We start from the raw sequence: 11,932 nt of genomic DNA on the forward strand, positions 1-11,932 counted from the left end.
TACATAGAATATGAGAAAATATGTGATGTTTTCATGAGGGTGAGTACATACGAGTTGTACTCTTTTTCCCTTAACCGAGGTTTTGTTCCATTAGGTTTTCTTGGTAAGATTTTTAATGAGGCAACATATTATGCATATTATAGATTGTGTACTCTTTTTTCCTTTTTAGGTTTTTATCCCACGAGTTTTTTCCTAATAAAGTTTTAATGAGGCACATTATTTACCAATGGACATCCAAGGGGGAGTGTTATGAGTATTTTATTAAGTGGATGTCCATCATGATCAAGATAAATTTTTTTGATATACTTTAAATTCTAATAGTTATTAGAATTAGATTTCTACTTCTTTTATATTTCTTATGCCTATAAATAGAGACTCTGATGAAGCATTGTAATCATCCGAATTGATCAATAAAGTACATTCTCTATTACTTCCATATTTTCTTTGTTTTTATTCTCCCCATCTCTCTTTATTTTATAACAAATAATAATATAAGCATTCATTTATAAATCATAAAATTAAATCAAATATTTAAATTAATTTAAAATTGGTTCAAGCAACTTTTAATCGGTTTTATGCCAATTCAATCTTCCTATATGTTTTTGTTATTGATTGAATCGGTTGAACTACCATTTCTTAATTTAACTATTGGATTTTATTTAATTCCAACAACCATATAATTCTTGTATCGATATGCTTTATGTATATTTTAATATATTTATATTTTTTTACGCTACATTTTAATTAACTTTTAATGTCAATAGCTATGTTATGTTTATTTATTAATTATTTTTATTTTTAGTTTAAATAATATATTTTAAAAAACAATGCATATATTCACTCGGACAGCGATTTGGATTTTAAACATGATTTATTTGGGAAAACGTGTTTTAATTATTGTTTTGTTTTTAAATGATGCATATAAAGAATTGGATTAATTTAAATTAATTTGTACCCAATTTATTAATAATTATCATAAATTTAATTTCATAATTAAAATATATTATTACTTCATTTTAAAAATAAAATTATGATTATAGAATTAAAATTATTTTATAAAAATTATTTTAAAACTAATTAATTTTATTAAAAATTTAGAAACCCTGCGTATGTTGGGTTCTAATGCTAGCTTTTAGTTAAAATTAGACCTGTTCATGGGTCGGGCCACTCGACTCGGCCTGAAAGCCAGCCTGAAATGTGGGAGAGTTTGGGCAAAAATATAGATCCAAAAAATGAGCTTGGACAAAAAAATAAGACCCGTTTAAAAAAGGGTCGGGCCAGGCCTCGGGTAAGGCATTTTTGGCCCAAGTCCGGTTCATCCCGGCCTGAATTCACTAAAGGATAAAAGAAATCTATTTTTCTTTTTCTTTTTTAATATTATTTTCTTTTTTTCTCACTATTTTGCTACCATTTTACTATTATGTTGCTACTATTTTGTTGTTATTATTTGGATATTGTATAAAACTTATTTTATTATTAATTTTGTTATTATTTTAAAGATATTTGTTAATTTTGTTATTATTTTAGAGGCATTTGCTTGCTAAGTTGCATCTATCTTAGTGTTATTTAAATATACATATTTTTAAAATTTTATTTTCAATTTGTTGGGAAATATTTATTTTGATGTTTTTAGTATTTTGATGTATTATATATATTTTAAAATTATATAAAATAATATAAAATTAATATGGTAATTTGGGTCGGACACAGGTTTTAACATTTTTATCTGAGTCGAGCTCGGGCAAAATTTTATACCCATTTTTCTGGCAGAGTTGGGCCCAGGCCTAGCAAATGGGCCTAAAATTTTAGTTGAGCCCGGCCTGGCCTGGCCCGGCCCATGCACACCTCTAGTTAAAATCAATACCTTTTTGTGAACAATGTTGGGCTTAATGAAAAATCTTTGTAAAATCCAATTTGGGAGAGGTTCAAAATTGAATGAATCTTTTTGTTATAACAATTAAGATGTACAAGCAAGTAAAGTGGACTGTTTATATTGATTGTGCATGGTGTAAAGAGCTATGAAGGTTTGGAATGGTGTTTTAGCAAAGTGATGATTAGTAATTTTGTTTATCTATGTGGTCCTGGAAGATTGAGTATTTTTAATAATAACAAAAAAGATGGTTTAGAGTGGGTCTCTCTTATCATGATTGTTCTTTTTGTAGAGTCTAATTTAAACCAAAGTTAGTGAATAGTTTAGATGTACTCTTATGTGAAGTTGGTGAACTTGGCAAGTTGAAACCATTAATGAAATTGGATTTGATATTGTGGTTGTACTTGATTGCATTGTGGCCACTCTCCCAGCGGTATGGGTGTTCAAGTATGAAGGGTATAACAACTGCTCCCCTCTCTCGAAGAGAAGTTTATAAAGTGAATTTCTTTGAAACTATTATTTTGTGATGACGAGGTGCTTTATAGGCAAATGTAAAGTTTATAATTGTGACCATTTATCATTTGAGTTAATCGTAGTAGGATTAAGGATTATTTCGCGATTGTTTTAAGATAGAAATCAATGTCTTTAAAGGGTATGATTGTTGGCCTTTACCTTGGCATCACTTCATTGGCCAACTACTTAAAACTTAAGTCATGTACCCAACTTAGAAGATAATATTGCACAAGAACAATAAAATCATTGCAAGTTAAGGTTCTACTTCGCCTTTGCTAATTTGCTGAAGTTAAACCTCCTTTAGGTACACTTCTAGAGAGGAGGTACCCAAATGGCATGGCTTCATTCGATGTTGATAACTTTAAAGACTAGCTAGATGTCTCGAGAAAGCCTACTCAAATTGGAGGTTGGTCGTTTAGAACCACTAATTATGTTGGTAGAATGATCACAGGCATGTTAGAGGAGCTTGAAGGATTTTATTAAGTTCCTTGGTGGTTGCCCCAAAAGAAAGTATTTTAAGAAGTAAAATAAAGATACAACATTACTTATGCAAGCTTCTATGAAGCATAAGGTATATGATCCTACCTCCTGCAAAGTGTTTAAAATGCGAAAAGTGGCTCACCCAAATTTGCCTAATGACGTCGCTTGTTTTTCTCAAAACGAAGAGGTCCTTTAGGTACCTACTAATGTTCTTGCTAACATTTTTCCAAATAAGGAGAATGGTTATCTAGATTAGAAGCTTAATGGTTATCTAAATCAGAAGGTTAACAATGATAGTTACCTTGACTCAGTGCCTTCGATGGTCAAAGAGGGCACGAGTCCTTTAGTCGTTAAAGAATATTCTAAGGATTAAGGGTTTTGGTGTGTAGTGATGCTTCAATTATTATTATTAAGGTTGAATTTTGTTTTCCATCTACTTATCACTTTATGTCTTTTTGCAGATATGGAAATTGAAAGTTTTGGTCGATACAACACTCCTCAATAGTTGATAAGAAGGATACCTTGTTTGCAAAATGGCAAAAAAATTGGCAATGGGGTTTGCACTTACTACTAGGCCAACTAAGACAATGCCAATAACTACTTCTCTAGCTACTACTATGTAAATTATTGCTACTCCTAACATCATTACTACATTGATTGTCGATACTCCACCTTCACCCATGTTTATTTCTCCATCACTGCCCTGGTAACCCTTTTCATGCTAAGTCTAATTGAAAGCACTGATAAAGGTACTCCTCCAGAGACTCAACATCAACGGAAGAGAAAGAGGTTGAAAAAATATAACTTTAATATGTCTTTGTTAGAAATTTGCCATCCATGCAATAGCTCTTTCACTTGACGAGATGAAAAAGTGTAAGCCAAATGGTGGACAATGCAAGCCAAAGTGACGGATAGTCCAAGTGCAAGCCAAAATGACGGATAGTCCAAAGCACAAGCCAAAATGATGGACAGTGCAAGCTAAAGTGGCGGACAATCCAAGTGCAAGTCAAATTGCCAGATAATTCAAAGTGCAAGCCAAAATGGTGGGCAGTCCAAGAATTTGTAAACATGGCGAGAAATCTAACAACGAGCTGTCCTGTGATAAGTAGAACTGCGAGCTACAAGCCGCGTATAACATGAAAATGTTTTTTATGCATGTTACCAATGATGAGTGTGTGTTTGTTTTTTAGTTTTGGATAAAACCGAATCTTAGTTGTTAAAATTTATGATGTGTTTAGGTGTTGAGTAACATGTTTAGTTATTTTATTTTGTGTAAAAGCAATGTTTGTCAAGTTTCAAGTCTGTTTTAGTGAGATTAGTTGAGTTTTTGGTGAGGAAAAACTTTTATATATTGTATAACTTGTAAATTGAAAATCGATGAAAAATGTGAAGAAGTGAAAATATAGCAAGTCAGATTTGATTGCTAACTCTCGTTTTTCTTCCTTTGCTCAAAATCCCAAAAATTGGTATCAAAGTCTTTGATCTTTGAGAGTAATTTTTTCCTTGTGTTATAGCAAAATGTCTTCAATAAGTTTTTCACCTCATCCACCACTTGTGTTCAATGGTGAAAGCTACCATATTTGGGTAGTAAAGATGAAGACCTACCTTCAGGCTTTTGAGTTGTGGGAGGTAGTGAATGTCGATATTGAGCCACCACCGTTGAGGGTGAATCCTACCATAGCACAAATTAGGCAACATAGTGATGATTGTGCTAAGAAGTACAAAGCGATGTTATGCATACAAAGTGGTGTTTCAAATGTGATTTTCACTAGGATTATAGCTTGTGAGACTTCTAAAGAGCTTTAGATAAGCTAAAGGAGGAGTTTTAAGGTTCAAATAAGACTAGGCAACAACAGTTCATTAATCTCAGGAGAGATTTTGAGAACTTGAATATGAGGGAGGCTGACATAGTAAAGCAATATGTGGGCAAAATTATGACAGTGGTTTTGCATTAGATTATTTGGAGACCAGATCAATGATAGTAGGGTGGTTGAGAAAGTCAAAACCACACTTCTAGAGAGGTATGAATCAAATATTTCCTCCCTTGAAGACTCGAGGGACCTGTTAGCAATTTCTCTACCAGAGTTGATCAATGCACACTATATGTTCAAGAGCAAAGAAAAGCAAGCAGAGAAGAGGGGCACGCTGAAGAACCTTTCAAGTAACAAACAAGGAAAGCTTGAGCTCCTCAAACAACAAAGGAAAAAAAAGGCCTAGACAAACAAGAAAGAGAAGAGTTAGAGAGGTGGTAGCAAGGAGAAAAATCCACCATGCTCTCATTGCAAGAAGACCAATCACCTGAAGAGGTATTACTAGTCAGGCCAGATATTCAGTGTAGAAGTTGTAAACAATTTGGTCATATAGAGAAGGTATGCAAGAATAAGGGGCAACAACAATAACAACAACAACAAAACTGTATTCAAGCTTAGGTTGCTGATGAAAGTTAAGCTCAGGAGGAACATCTGCTCACTACCTCTTGTTTTGTTTCAAGCAGCAAAGTCAACAATAGTTGGTTGATTGAAAATGGTTGTACAAACCACATGACTTCAAATGAAAGCATATTCAAGCAGATTGACAGAAGTTGCATTTCAATAGTCAGAATTTGAAATGGTCAGTTTATTGAGGCTAAAGGAAAAGGAGATGTGCTGGTCAACCTCCAATAGGTGCTAAAATAATTACAGATGTGCTTTTAGTTCCTGAGTTAGATCATACTCTCCTTAGCATTGGTCATTTTCTTGAGAAGAAATACAATGTTGTTTTTAAAGATAGATGTTGTACTATATTTGATTCACTGAGACAAAAAGTTGTGGCAGTCTTAATGAATAATAGAAGTTTTATATTGGATTGAAACATTGTGGCCTCAAGAGCCTATACCAGTTCAGTGGATAAATCACACATTAGTCAAATAGATTTGGTTGAAAATATGACTAAAGTTGAAAATGAAGTTGAAGATGAAGACTTTGATGACCTTTTTATTAAAGGCATCAGGCCTATTATTAAAGCTTATCATAGATGTGATTTATCATTGTTGGAGCCTACAAATTTTAAAAAAGCTGCACGAGAAACCAAATCGATGTTTGCAACATAGAAGCCAATGAGGAGTGTTAGAAATTGGCCATCCATGTAACAGCTTTCTCACTTGACAAGATGCAAAAATGCATGCCAAAATGGTAGACAGTGCAAACCAAAGTGGTGGACAACCCCAATGTAAGCCAAAATGGTGGACAGTCCAAAGTGCAAATCAAAATGACGAATAGTGCAAACCAAAATGATGGATAGCCTTATAACACTCACGCCTAACTTGATCTTTGAATCCGTATATGGTATATCACAATGTAAGACCATTTGGGTTTAACAAAAACACTTTGAAAATTTTTAAAACTGAGGTCTTGGCGTATACCCCAACATAATAAATAAAATAGTAATACGATAATAGAAATGTGTTTAAACAAACATCTGGTGGAGGCCTTATAAAAGTTTATAAGGTTATATATATAATGTAATATGGGTAATTCCTATACAATAGCTTCAAGTGCATCGTTGGTGCTTAAAACAACATTCAAAAATCATTTGGTGTATAAGCCAACAAGATAATCTCATGAAACATAATATATTAGATTAAATACATACATCAAGAGTTTATAAAGACTCACATTAAATTGTATCTTGACAAAAGTGGTAAAACATATACAAGTTGATTACCAAGTAGATCTACACGCCACCCCTAAAAGGTCATGTATGATACAAAAAATTTGACAAGTAGCTCACTATTGACTGCAACTCTAGCGTAGTCCCTCAAAACAAAATTACTTCCTTCTACCAACACGCCTGAGAAGGAAAAGATAACAGAGTAAGTTCAACAAACTTAGTGAGTTCCATAAATAAAGGAAATACAACAATCTACAGAGATATTTCTGGTAGACGAACATTTATACCCATGATAAAATTTAACCTTTTAGAAAAGTTTAGTCATACTATTCATAATATGCCCAATAACATTCATATATCTTAGACAAACCCAACATGCAAAATTAACAAAACGCATTGGTGGTCACTATCTGGCAACTTAACCATAAATTACATAATTGAACGATTTACACATACAACCCTGAGTGTAGTATTTTCGACTAAGTACACTTGTAATTTTTTCAAACAGATTGATTAATAAAATTATTCATGAATTAAGTTAATATACTTTGTATTATTGTCCTCACATGGTTTTTGCAAGCAAAACAAAATGAAGCAAATGTTGCTCATTGGTTGTCTGAATGTTTAACTAATACTAAACGGTATTACGTGGTCGGATCATAGTACAGAAAGATAACTTGTATTAGTAGACGAACCTAAGCATGTCCTTAGTCTAATCAGAAATGAGTAAACCAATTTAAAGACTAATATGTCATCTATCAAGTCCAATTGGGGAGATCCCTTATCTTGGGCATCGGAGTGGATGACTCCTAAAAGATAGAGACATAGATGTAACTGACTGGACTAACAATACATTGGACAGAACCCAAGTAGAATAGATCTTGGATCTGTTTATGGATTTATTCACTTGTGGCGTTCATAGTATGACATACCTAAATCTTGAGTGGATGGCGGACTATATATGTATGACTCGTACACTTTGATGTAAGTAAAAGCCTGAGTTCAAATAGATAAGGAACTGAAAACTGATACGTTAGGTGTACGAATTTTGTAGTATGTAGCGTCATTCACAACAATGGAATTCATAGCCCAAAACATGGGTAAATGATTTCCATTCATTGTCATTACATGGTTGGTGAAAAGTAAACATGGCCACGGGTCGTCTGTCTTTGTGATGGATGACTTGATCACTATTTGATAGTGATTGAATTTTCATGACGAAAGATGTAGTGATTACCATGAGATAAAGTAAGATCATATTAGGAGAAAGGATATTATCTTAACTAGATCAATAATATCCTAAGAGGGTAACACACTAATGACAAGGTCATTGGACGAGCACTAAGTAGTTGCATTCGTAATGGTATGTCGTTTGGGAGAGCTTAGTCACGATACTATAGTGGAATGACTTCGTGACTAAATGAGTTTATAATTAATAGGCAAAAATTCGCAACTTAATTATAAATCATTTAAGCCTCAACTTCATATGTCCAATCAGACCCTTTACTAGCTCGTTGAAACCAGAAATGAATTTGCTTGTTTGAATAAAAATGAACAGAATAAATAGAAAAAGAGAAATGGGAAACATTCAGGTATGATCATGGTTTTCTCCGAAATGGAGAAATGAAATTATTTGGAAATGAATGTAGGTTTCAAAAAAAGAAAATGGAAATTTGCAATCCTATATAGATTACTTAAAAAATGTTGTAAGAATGAGTTTATGTTTTTAGACTGTTTTGAAGCCCGAAAATGAAAATAAATCATTCGGTCATAGTAAACATGTTGAGTTGCAACATATTGAACTAATTTTCTCAAAATTTTACCCGAGGTAAAATCATTAAAATTTTATTGAGGTAAAATTAGATAAGAAAATTATTTAATGTGTACATATTAATGTTAATTTTGAGAAATAGGAAAACTAAATCGGGTTGGATCATAATATTACAAAGTACTAAGTCAAAAAGGCCCAAGAAGTACTTGTAATTGGACCCGAGCTGAGGGAGGCTCAAAAACCCTCATATAACAGGAAGGGGGCAGCAACTCTAGTAGAAATAAAAGGATGAGTCGTTCACCCCTCTCCTACTTTATGTAGGATGTTATTTTTCTATTTAAAATAAACATCTACAACTTTATAAGGGTTCTACCTTCTCTTCCTATAAATAGATAGCATCGATAGAGCTATTAACAGAACTTTTGAGATATTGTTATTCTACTGAAAAATAGAGAGAATTTATTCTCAACTTATAAACATATTTTTCATAATAAGAATTTTATCGATTTCTATTAAAGAAGAGAGAATTTATATTTTCACTCTAAAAGGAAAACTTTTTCTAGTTTTGTGTTTTGATTCAATTGGTTTGAGCCCACACTCGAAGTAGTTTGTGGTACGAGAATAACGGAGAAGATCGTTTGATTAAAATTCAGAAAACATCAAGGATTTGCTTATCCAAAAATACAGGTATGAATTCGGTTAAGATTTATTGCTATAAATATCATAAACCAGGTCAATTTTCAAAATTTTAATTTTTTGTGTACAAGAAAACTGTTTTTAAATTTAATTTTTTCCAACAAACCCATCATTGTGCCAGCCTCAAACCCAGAATTCAAAATCATAAACATATCAATCAGACGTATTCATATACAAAAACATCTTTAACTTCTCATATCATTTATGTTCATTTAAGCATGTTTTCTTGTGATCTGCCAGTCCGGTTTGCAATATAGTTGCCCTACCAAAGGCATCACAAACATATCTTCTTCTCCTCCATCACACATCATAGTTCACATATAGATGGTACTAAACTCGTACAACAATGAGTGTGTACATCGACATATGAACAGACCAATTAACCAGACGCCACAAGATTACATTATTATGAAGAAATACTTACCTCGCACAATTTATATTGCAAAATAATTTGTAAAACATGGAAGTAAAAAGGAACTCACCAGAAAATCTAACACAATAATCTACTTAGTAGGTCATTTCCCCTTGTTGCTTAAACCTTCCTTAGATTCTTGAGTTAAAAGAGGGACAAATAGATCTATCAAATCATCAAACTATTAACATTTGACATGCATGCATGAAACAGTAACATGCAACAAAATCGATAGCATGCAACCTAGAATCAGGAAGTTTCCTTCCTCAATAACAATTCTAAAACCTATGCATGCATTACTATAAACACATAATTTTCTCTGATAATGACTTAAGGGTTTACCATAAATTACTGGTAATATGGTGTTAACAATAGTGTTAGTTAAATGCTAGAACTCCTCACTACTGATTCTAACTTAGAATTTCTAAAGCTTCAGCAAAAACGCAAGGAAGAAGAAGAAGCAAAAACAAAACGTACAAACATGCTAGTTTGATATCCTTCTATTGTAGAAATATCCAAGAACAAAACTGAGTGGAAAGTCAGAAGATCCCACGATCACTCTAGAAATTCAAGAAGTATTAATTAAGTATCCAATTATCTACACTATCCCAGTTCAGTTCTAACTAGATCTCAACTAAGCTCTAACATCACCTATTACGTCATCGTAACATATACTAACCACAAAAACAAACCTATCGAGCTGCAAATTAACAAGTTCGCCCAAAACATCTAAGGTTGGCGAATATCTTAACAAAAGAGTCCGCCAAACCTTAGAGTTCGCCAAACTTGAAGTTCATCAAATGGAAAATTCCACAGAATACACCACACACAGAGCGAAAAACAAATACTCTATTAACTTAATCATTTTCTATTATTAACGTAGACAGCTATATGCCAAACAATAACTTGATATAATATTTGTCGATCGAGTTGTACAAGTCCAAAGTGCAAGCTAAAATGGCGAACAATCCAAGAACTTGCAAACGTGGCGTACAGTCTAACAGCGAGCTATCCCGTAATAAATAGAATTGTGAGCTGCAAGCTGTGGATAACATAAGAATATTTTTTATGCACGTTACTAGTGACGAGTTCATGTTTGTTTTTTAGTGTGTTTCAAATAAAACAAAACCTTAGTTGTTAAGATTTGAACCTTAGTTGTTTAGGTGTTGAATGACATGTTTAGTTAATTTGTGATGTGTTTAGTTGTTAAGGTTTGTCAAGATTCAAAACTATTTTAGTGGGATTAGTTGAGTTTTTAGTGAGGAAAAACTCTTATATACTGTGTAACTTGTAAATTAAAAATTGATGAAGAATGTGAAGAAGTGAAAATATAGCAAGTCAAATTTGATTGCTAACTTTCGTTATTCTTCCGTTACTCAAAATCCCAACAGTCTCTCCCAAGAGTGTTCTCATGGCAGTGTAGTTTTCTTGTTCATGGATTTCCACAGAATCCTTCATATACCTTGACTTTCATCATAAGTACATATCAGAGTTTTACTTAAAGAAATTTTACAAAAAATCCGATGAGGTGCTGGTTCAAGGAGGGTATCCCTGTTGTAAGAAGGGTAGATAGTGCTCTTAGTAATAGAAAAGCTGCATGAGAACTTGAAGTTACTACTAAAGAGAAACATAAAGCCTTTATGAAACTTAAGGAATAGTTTCTAGTTAAAGGGGAAAAGGTGAAGGACTTAAAGACAAAGTTGGCTGCTTCACAAAAAAGAGGTTGGAATGTTGTAGGTGAATAAGGTAGATGTTTTACAGAAGATAGCAAACTTTGAGGGAAAGCTTGTTGATTTTTCTCGATAGGCTAAGGAGTTGAAGAAGAAGAAGAAGAAGCATTATCGAAAGAGGTGGAAGAGCTGAAAAATAAGTTGGCTTCTATGTGTAAAGCCAGCGGAGTCACTCATTTTGAAGCTAAAAAGTGATGTATGGCGAAGAGCATTGTTAGGCCTTTGACATTCTTTCCCATGATGCCTTAGAGTAGTTTAAGAGAAATATCATAAATATTCAAGCATCGAATTTGGTGAGCGTTTAAGTGTTGCATGAGTCTTTCAATCTTTTTAAGGATTGCCTTGTAGTTGTTCAGGACATCCTGAGGTCCATTAACATAAGGAACCCTTTGACATTGAATGAGAATCCTAGAGGCAATAAATGTTAAAACTCTAGAGCTTTTATCCTTGTCATTTTATCCTTGTCCCTTCTCCTATGTTGTTTCTGAGGAGACTACGCCTTTTAGCGATGATGTCTCTACTAGTTCTACCCTTGTCAGTTTTATTAGTACATTTCACATTCCTCTAGTGCCAAGAATAGATCATCTCGCTTCTCCTTAGCCTTTTTATTTGTAACTTTTGTTTTAGTTCCTTTATTTTGTATCCCGTGTTGTATAAAATTCAATTGTAAATAGACGTTTGTTTTTTGAGCCAAGCCTGCTCATCCTATGCTATTCTCTACTCTTGTTCTTCCCGTTCTACCTATCTAATCCTTTTGCCCAGCTGCTAATGAAGTTGTATCTTTATGCCTCAATGCTACGTCCACCATGTTT

Source organism: Gossypium arboreum, chromosome 7, assembly GCF_025698485.1.
Source record: "Gossypium arboreum isolate Shixiya-1 chromosome 7, ASM2569848v2, whole genome shotgun sequence".
In the NCBI taxonomy this organism is placed as follows: Eukaryota; Viridiplantae; Streptophyta; class Magnoliopsida; order Malvales; family Malvaceae; genus Gossypium; species Gossypium arboreum.